The following is a 9,860-nucleotide window of genomic DNA, read 5'->3' as shown; positions in this document are numbered from 1 at the left end:
TGCACTTGTATTAGTGTGGACAAAAACACTTTTTGCACTTGTGATAGTGTTGAAAAACCACTTTTTGCACTTGTGCTTGTGTTGAAAAACCACTTTTCGCACTTGTGTTAGTGTTGAAAAACTACTTTTCGCACTTGTGTTAGTGTTGAAAAACCACTTTTCGCACTTGTGTTGGTGCAAGAAACCACTTTTGCACTTGTATTAGTGTGGAAAAAACACTTTTTGCACTTGTGATGGTGTTGAAAAACCACTTTTTGCACTTGTGTTAGTGTTGAAAAACCACTTTTCGCACTTGTGTTGGTGCAGGAAACCACTTTTGCACCTGTATTAGTGTGGGAAACCACTTTTCGCACTTGTGATAGTGTTGAAAAACCACTTTTCGCACTTGTGTAAGTGTTGAAAAACCACTTTTTGCACTTGTGATAGTGTTGAAAAACCACTTTTCGCACTTGTGTTGGTGAAGGAAACCACTTTTGCACTTGTATTAGTGTGGAAAAAACACTTTTCGCACTTGTGTTAGTGTTGAAAAACCACTTTTCGCACTTGTGTTAGTGTTAAAAATCCACTTTTCGCACTTGTGTTAGTGTTGAAAATCCACTTTTCGAACTTGTATTGGTGCAGGAAACCACTTTTGCACTTGTATTAGTGTGGAAAAACCACTTTTCGCACTTGTGTTAGTGTTGAAAAACCACTTTTCGCACTTGTGCTGGTGCAGGAAACCACATTTGCACTTGTATTAGTGTGGAAAAACCACTTTTCGCACTTGTGTTAGTGTTGAAAAACCACTTTTCGCACTTGTGTTGGTGCAGGAAACCACTTTTGCACTTGTATTAGTGTGGAAAAAACACTTTTTGCACTTGTGATAGTGTTGAAAAAACACTTTTCGCACTTGTGTTAGTGTTGAAAAACCACTTTTCGCACTTGTGTTGTTGCAGGAAACCACTTTTGCACTTGTATTAGTGTGGAAAAACCACTTTTCGCACTTGTGTTAGTGTTGAAAAACCACTTTTCGCACTTGTGTTAGTGTTGAAAAACCACTTTTCGCACTTGTGTTGGTGCAGGAAACCACTTTTGCACTTGTATTAGTGTGGAAAAAACACTTTTCGCACTTGTGTTAGTGTTGAAAAACCACTTTTCGCACTTGTGTTAGTGTTGAAAAACCACTTTTCGCACTTGTGGTGGTGCAGGAAACCACTATTGCACTTGTATTAGTGTGGTAAAAACACTTTTCGCACTTGTGTTAGTGTTGAAAAACCACTTTTCGCACTTGTGTTAGTGTTGAAAAACCACTTCTCGCACTTGTGTTGGTGCAGGAAACCACTATTGCACTTGTATTAGTGTGGAAAAAACACTTTTCGCACTTGTGTTAGTGTTGAAAAACCACTTTTCGCACTTGTGTTAGTGTTGAAAAACCACTTTTCGCACTTGTGTTGGTGCAGGAAACCACTTTTGCACTTGTATTAGTGTGGACAAAAACACTTTTTGCACTTGTGATAGTGTTGAAAAACCACTTTTTGCACTTGTGCTTGTGTTGAAAAACCACTTTTCGCACTTGTGTTAGTGTTGAAAAACTACTTTTCGCACTTGTGTTAGTGTTGAAAAACCACTTTTCGCACTTGTGTTGGTGCAAGAAACCACTTTTGCACTTGTATTAGTGTGGAAAAAACACTTTTTGCACTTGTGATGGTGTTGAAAAACCACTTTTTGCACTTGTGTTAGTGTTGAAAAACCACTTTTCGCACTTGTGTTGGTGCAGGAAACCACTTTTGCACCTGTATTAGTGTGGGAAACCACTTTTCGCACTTGTGATAGTGTTGAAAAACCACTTTTCGCACTTGTGTAAGTGTTGAAAAACCACTTTTTGCACTTGTGATAGTGTTGAAAAACCACTTTTCGCACTTGTGTTGGTGAAGGAAACCACCTTTGCACTTGTATTAGTGTGGAAAAAACGCTTTTTGCACTTGTGATAGTGTTGAAAAACCACTTTTCGCACTTGTGTTAGTGTTGAAAAACCACTTTTCGCACTTGTGTTGGTGCAGGAAACCACTTTTGCACTTGTATTAGTGTGGAAAAACCACTTTTCGCACTTGTGTTAGTGTTGAAAAACCACTTTTCGCACTTGTGCTGGTGCAGGAAACCACATTTGCACTTGTATTAGTGTGGAAAAACCACTTTTCGCACTTGTGTTAGTGTTGAAAAACCACTTTTCGCACTTGTGTTGGTGCAGGAAACCACTTTTGCACTTGTATTAGTGTGGAAAAAACACTTTTTGCACTTGTGATAGTGTTGAAAAAACACTTTTCGCACTTGTGTTAGTGTTGAAAAACCACTTTTCGCACTTGTGTTGTTGCAGGAAACCACTTTTGCACTTGTATTAGTGTGGAAAAACCACTTTTCGCACTTGTGTTAGTGTTGAAAAACCACTTTTCGCACTTGTGTTAGTGTTGAAAAACCACTTTTCGCACTTGTGTTGGTGCAGGAAACCACTTTTGCACTTGTATTAGTGTGGAAAAAACACTTTTCGCACTTGTGTTAGTGTTGAAAAACGACTTTTCGCACTTGTGTTAGTGTTGAAAAACCACTTTTCGCACTTGTGGTGGTGCAGGAAACCACTATTGCACTTGTATTAGTGTGGTAAAAACACTTTTCGCACTTGTGTTAGTGTTGAAAAACCACTTTTCGCACTTGTGTTAGTGTTGAAAAACCACTTTTCGCACTTGTGTTGGTGCAGGAAACCACTATTGCACTTGTATTAGTGTGGAAAAAACACTTTTCGCACTTGTGTTAGTGTTGAAAAACCACTTTTCGCACTTGTGTTGGTGCAGGAAACCACTATTGCACTTGTATTAGTGTTGAAAAACCACTTTTCGCACTTGTGTTAGTGTTGAAAAACCACTTTTCGCACTTGTGTTGGTGCAGGAAACCACTTTTGCACTTGTATTAGTGTGGACAAAAACACTTTTTGCACTTGTGATAGTGTTGAAAAACCACTTTTTGCACTTGTGCTTGTGTTGAAAAACCACTTTTCGCACTTGTGTTAGTGTTGAAAAACTACTTTTCGCACTTGTGTTAGTGTTGAAAAACCACTTTTCGCACTTGTGTTGGTGCAAGAAACCACTTTTGCACTTGTATTAGTGTGGAAAAAACACTTTTTGCACTTGTGATGGTGTTGAAAAACCACTTTTTGCACTTGTGTTAGTGTTGAAAAACCACTTTTCGCACTTGTGTTGGTGCAGGAAACCACTTTTGCACCTGTATTAGTGTGGGAAACCACTTTTCGCACTTGTGATAGTGTTGAAAAACCACTTTTCGCACTTGTGTAAGTGTTGAAAAACCACTTTTTGCACTTGTGATAGTGTTGAAAAACCACTTTTCGCACTTGTGTTGGTGAAGGAAACCACTTTTGCACTTGTATTAGTGTGGAAAAAACACTTTTCGCACTTGTGTTAGTGTTGAAAAACCACTTTTCGCACTTGTGTTAGTGTTAAAAATCCACTTTTCGCACTTGTGTTAGTGTTGAAAATCCACTTTTCGAACTTGTATTGGTGCAGGAAACCACTTTTGCACTTGTATTAGTGTGGAAAAACCACTTTTCGCACTTGTGTTAGTGTTGAAAAACCACTTTTCGCACTTGTGTTAGTGTTGAAAAACCACTTTTCGCACTTGTGTTGGTGCAGGAAACCACTTTTGCACTTGTATTAGTGTGGAAAAAACACTTTTTGCACTTGTGATAGTGTTGAAAAACCACTTTTTGCACTTGTGTTAGTGTAGAAAAACCACTTTTCGCAATTGTGTTGGTGCAGGAAACCACTTTTGCACTTGTATTAGTGTGGAAAAAACACTTTTTGCACTTGTGATAGTGTTGAAAAACCACTTTTCGCACTTGTGTTAGTGTTGAAAAACCACTTTTCGCACTTGTGTTGGTGCAGGAAACCACTTTTGCACTTGTATTAGTGTGGAAAAAACACTTTTCACACTTGTGTTAGTGTTGAAAAACCACTTTTCGCACTTGTGTTAGTGTTGAAAAACCACTTTTCGCACTTGTGTTGGTGCAGGAAACCACTTTTGCACTTGTTTTAGTGTGGAAAAAACACTTTTCGCACTTGTGTTAGTGTTGAAAAACCACTTTTCGCACTTGTGTTAGTGTGGAAAAAACACTTTTTGCACTTGTGATAGTGTTGAAAAACCACTTTTCGCACTTGTGTTAGTGTTGAAAAACCACTTTTCGCACTTGTGTTGGTGCAGGAAACCACTTTTGCACCTGTATTAGTGTGGGAAACCACTTTTCGCACTTGTGATAGTGTTGAAAAACCACTTTTCGCACTTGTGTACGTGTTGAAAAACCACTTTTTGCACTTGTGATAGTGTTGAAAAACCACTTTTCGCACTTGTGTTGGTGAAGGAAACCACTTTTGCACTTGTATTAGTGTGGAAAAAACACTTTTTGCACTTGTGATAGTGTTGAAAAACCACTTTTGAACTTGTGTTAGTGTTGAAAAACCACTTTTCGCACTTGTGTTAGTGTTGAAAAACCACTTTTCGCACTTGTGTTGGTGCAGGAAACCACTTTTGCACTTGTATTAGTGTGGAAAAACCACTTTTCGCACTTGTGTTAGTGTTGAAAAACCACTTTTCGCACTTGTGTTAGTGTTAAAAATCCACTTTTCGCACTTGTGTTAGTGTTGAAAAACCACTTTTCGCACTTGTGTTGGTGCAGGAAACCACTTTTGCACTTGCATTAGTGTGGAAAAACCACTTTTCGCGCTTGTGTTAGTGTTGAAAAACCACTTTTCGCACTTGTGTTAGTGTTGAAAAACCACTTTTCGCACTTGTGTTGGTGCAGGAAACCACTTTTGCACTTGCATTAGTGTGGAAAACCACTTTTCGCACTTGTGTTAGTGTTGAAAAACCACTTTTTGCACTTGTGTTAGTGTTGAAAAACCACTTTTCGCACTTGTTTTGGTGCAGGAAACCACTTTTGCACTTGTATTAGTGTGGAAAAAACACTTTTCGCACTTGTGTTAGTGTTGAAAAACCACTTTTCGCACTTGTGTTAGTGTTGAAAAACCACTTTTCGCACTTGTGTTGGTGCAGGAAACCACTTTTGCACTTGTATTAGTGTGGAAAAAACACTTTTCGCACTTGTGTTAGTGTTGAAAAACCACTTTTCGCACTTGTGTTAGTGTTGAAAAACCACTTTTTGCACTTGTGTTGGTGCAGGAAACCAGTTTTGCACTTGTATTAGTGTGGAAAAAACACTTTTTGCACTTGTGATAGTGTTGAAAAACCACTTTTTGCACTTGTGTTAGTGTTGAAAAACCACTTCTGCACTTGTATTAGTGTTGAAAAACCACTTTTCGCACTTGTGTTAGTGTTGAAAATCCACTTTTCGCACTTGTGTTAGTGTTGAAAAACCACTTTTCGCACTTGTGTTGGTGAAGAAAACCACTTTTCGCACTTGTGTTAGTGTTGAAAAACCACTTTTCGCACTTGTGTTGGTGCAGGAAACCACTTTTGCACTTGTATTAGTGTGGAAAAAACACTTTTCGCACTTGTGTTAATGTTGAAAAAACACTTTTTGCACTTGTATTAGTGTTGAAAAACCACTTTTCGCACTTGTGATAGTGTTGAAAAACCACTTTTCGCACTTGTGTTAGTGTTGAAAAAACACTTTTCACACTTGTGTTAGTGTTGAAAACCCTTGGTGCAGGAAACCACTTTTGCACTTGTATTAGTGTGGAAAAAACACTTTTTGCACTTGTATTAGTGTGGAAAAAACACTTTTTGCACTTGTTATAGTGTTGAAAAACCACTTTTCGCACTTGTTAGTGTTGAAAAACCACTTTTCGCACTTGTGTTGGTGCAGGAAACCACTTTTGCACTTGTATTAGTGTGGAAAAAACACTTTTCGCACTTGTTTTAATGTTGAAAAAACACTTTTTGCACTTGTATTAGTGTTGAAAAATCACTTTTCGCACTTGTGATAGTGTTGAAAAACCACTTTTCGCACTTGTGTTAGTGTTGAAAAAACACTTTTCGCACTTGTGTTAGTGTTGAAAAACCACTTTTCGCACTTGTGTTGGTGAAGGAAACCACTTTTCGCACTTGTGTTAGTGTTGAAAAACCACTTTTCGCACTTGTGTTAGTGTTGAAAAACCACTTTTCGCACTGTGGTGGTGCAGGAAATCACTTTTGCACTTGTATTAGTGTGGATAAACACTTTTTGCACTTGCGATAGTGTTGAAAAACCACTTTTTGCACTTGTGTTAGTGTTGAAAAACCACTTTTCGCCCTTGTGTTAGTGTTGAAAAACCACTTTTCGCACTTGTGTTGGTGCAGGAAACCACTTTTGCACTTGTATTAGTGTGGAAAACACTTTTTGCACTTGTGATAGTGTTGAAAAACCACTTTTCGCACTTGTGTTAGTGTTGAAAAACCACTTTTCGCACTTGTGTTGGTGCAGGAAACCACTTCTGCACCTGTATTAGTGTGGAAAAAACACTTTTTGCACTTGTGATAGTGTTGAAAAACCACTTTTCGCACTTGTGTTAGTGTTGAAAAACCACTTTTCGCACTTTTGATGGTGAAGGAAACCACTTTTGCACTTGTATTCGTGTGGAAAAAACACTTTTTGCACTTGTGTTAGTGTTGAAAAACCACTTTTCGCACTTGTGTTAGTGTTGAAAAACCACTTTTCGCACTTGTGTTGGTGCAGGAAACCACTTTTGCACTTGTATTCGTGTGGAAAAAACACTTTTTGCACTTGTGATAGTGTTGAAAAACCACTTTTCGCACTTGTGCTAGTGTTGAAAAACCACTTTTCGCACTTGTGTTGGTGTTGAAAAACCACTTTTCGCACTTGTATTAGTGTGGAAAACCACTTTTCGCACTTGTGTTGGTGCAGGAAACCACTTTTGCACTTGTATTAGTGTGGAAAAAACACTTTTTGCACTTGTGATAGTGTTGAAAACCCACTTTTTGCACTTGTGTTAGTGTTGAAAAACCACTTTTCGCACTTGTTCTGGTGCAGGAAACCACCTTTGCACTTGTATTAGTGTGGAAAAAACGCTTTTTGCACTTGTGATAGTGTTGAAAAACCACTTTTCGCACTTGTGTTAATGTTGAAAAAACACTTTTTGCACTTGTATTAGTGTTGAAAAACCACTATTCGCACTTGTGATAGTGTTGAAAAACCACTTTTCGCACTTGTGTTAGTGTTGAAAAAACATTTTTCACACTTGTGTTAGTGTTGAAAAACGTTGGTGCAGGAAACCACTTTTGCACTTGTATTAGTGTGGAAAAAACACTTTTTGCACTTGTATTAGTGTGGAAAAACCACTTTTCGCACTTGTGTTAGTGTTGAAAACCCACTTTTCGCACTTGTGTTAGTGTTGAAAAACCACTTTTCGCACTTGTGTTGGTGCAGGAAACCACTTTTGCACTTGTATTAGTGTGGAAAAAACACTTTTCGCACTTGTGTTAGTGTTGAAAAACCACTTTTCGCACTTGTGTTAGTGTTGAAAAACCACTTTTCGCACTTGTGTTGGTGCAGGAAACCACTTTTGCACTTGTATTAGTGTGGAAAAAACACTTTTCGCAATTGTGTTAGTGTTGAAAAACCACTTTTCACACTTGTGTTAGTGTTGAAAAACCACTTTTCGCACTTGTGTTGGTGCAGGAAACCACTTTTGCACTTGTATTAGTGTGGAAAAAACACTTTTTGCACTTGTGTTAGTGTTGAAAAACCACTTCTGCACTTGTGTTAGTGTTGAAAAACCACTTCTGCACTTGTGTTAGTGTTGAAAAACCACTTTTCGCACTTGTGTTGGTGAAGAAAACCACTTTTCGCACTTGTGTTAGTGTTGAAAAACCACTTTTCGCACTTGTGTTGGTGTTGAAAAACCACTTTTCGCACTTGTGTTAGTGTTGAAAAGCCACTTTTCGCACTTGTGTTAGTGTTGAAAAACCACTTTTCGCACTTGTGTTGGTGAAGAAAACCACTTTTCGCACTTGTGTTAGTGTTGAAAAACCACTTTTCGCACTTGTGTTGGTGCAGGAAACCACTTTTGCACTTGTATTAGTGTGGAAAAAACACTTTTCGCACTTGTATTAGTGTTGAAAAATCACTTTTCGCACTTGTGATAGTGTTGAAAAACCACTTTTCGCACTTGTGATAGTGTTGAAAAACCACTTTTCGCACTTGTGTTAGTGTTGAAAAACCACTTTTCGCACTTGTGTTAGTGTTGAAAAACCACTTTTCGCACTGTGGTGGTGCAGGAAATCACTTTTGCACTTGTATTAGTGTGGATAAACACTTTTTGCACTTGTGATAGTGTTGAAAAACCACTTTTCGCACTTGTGTTAGTGTTGAAAAACCACTTTTCGCCCTTGTGTTAGTGTTGAAAAACCACTTTTCGCACTTGTGTTGGTGCAGGAAACCACTTTTGCACTTGTATTAGTGTGGAAAACACTTTTTGCACTTGTGATAGTGTTGAAAAACCACTTTTCGCACTTGTGTTGGTGCAGGAAACCACTTTTGCGCCTGTATTAGTGTGGAAAAAACACTTTTTGCACTTGTGATAGTGTTGAAAAACCACTTTTCGCACTTGTGTTAGTGTTGAAAAACCACTTTTCGCACTTTTGATGGTGAAGGAAACCACTTTTGCACTTGTATTAGTGTGGAAAAAACACTTTTTGCACTTGTGTTAGTGTTGAAAACCCACTTTTCGCACTTGTGCTGGTGCAGGAAACCACATTTGCACTTGTATTAGTATGGAAAAACCACTTTTCGCACTTGTGTTAGTGTTGAAAAACCACTTTTCGCACTTGTGTTGGTGCAGGAAACCACTTTTGCACTTGTATTAGTGTGGAAAAAACACTTTTTGCACTTGTGATAGTGTTGAAAAAACACTTTTCGCACTTGTGTTAGTGTTGAAAAACCACTTTTCGCACTTGTGTTGGTGCAGGAAACCACTTTTGCACTTGTATTAGTGTGGATAAAACACTTTTCGCACTTGTGTTAGTGTTGAAAAACCACTTTTCGCACTTGTGCTAGTGTTGAAAAACCACTTTTCGCACTTGTGTTAGTGTTGAAAAACCACTTTTCGCACGTGTGTTAGTGTTGAAAAACCACTTTTCGCACTTGTGTTGGTGCAGGAAACCACTTTTGCACTTGTATTAGTGTGGACAAAAACACTTTTTGCACTTGTGATAGTGTTGAAAAACCACTTTTTGCACTTGTGCTTGTGTTGAAAAACCACTTTTCGCACTTGTGTTAGTGTTGAAAAACCACTTTTCGCACTTGTGTTAGTGTTGAAAAACCACTTTTCGCACTTGTGTTGGTGCAAGAAACCACTTTTGCACTTGTATTAGTGTGGAAAAAACACTTTTTGCACTTGTGATAGTGTTGAAAAACCACTTTTTGCACTTGTGTTAGTGTTGAAAAACCACTTTTCGCACTTGTGTTGGTGCAGAAAACCACTTTTGCACTTGTATTAGTGTGGAAAAACCACTTTCCGCACTTGTGTTAGTGTTGAAAAACCACTTTTTGCACTTGTGTTGGTGCAGGAAACCACATTTGCACTTGTATGAGTGTGGAAAAACCACTTTTCGCACTTGTGTTAGTGTTGAAAAACCACTTTTCGCACTTGTGTTGGTGCAGGAAACCACTTTTGCACTTGTATTAGTGTGGAAAAAACACTTTTTGCACTTGTGATAGTGTTTTGCACTTCAAAAGATTTAAAAAAAAAAAAAAAATTCATGGGGTGTACTTACTTTTTCCACATGCGAAATTTGCATTTATGTTTATTTAAATTATATAATGGACTACAAAATGTAAATGTTTCATGATATTTGTTATA

This window comes from Myxine glutinosa, chromosome 11 (genome assembly GCF_964187855.1).
Source record: "Myxine glutinosa chromosome 11, kmMyxGlut1.1, whole genome shotgun sequence".
NCBI classification, from domain to species: domain Eukaryota; kingdom Metazoa; phylum Chordata; class Myxini; order Myxiniformes; family Myxinidae; genus Myxine; species Myxine glutinosa.
Note: the sequence above shows the minus strand (reverse complement) of the source record.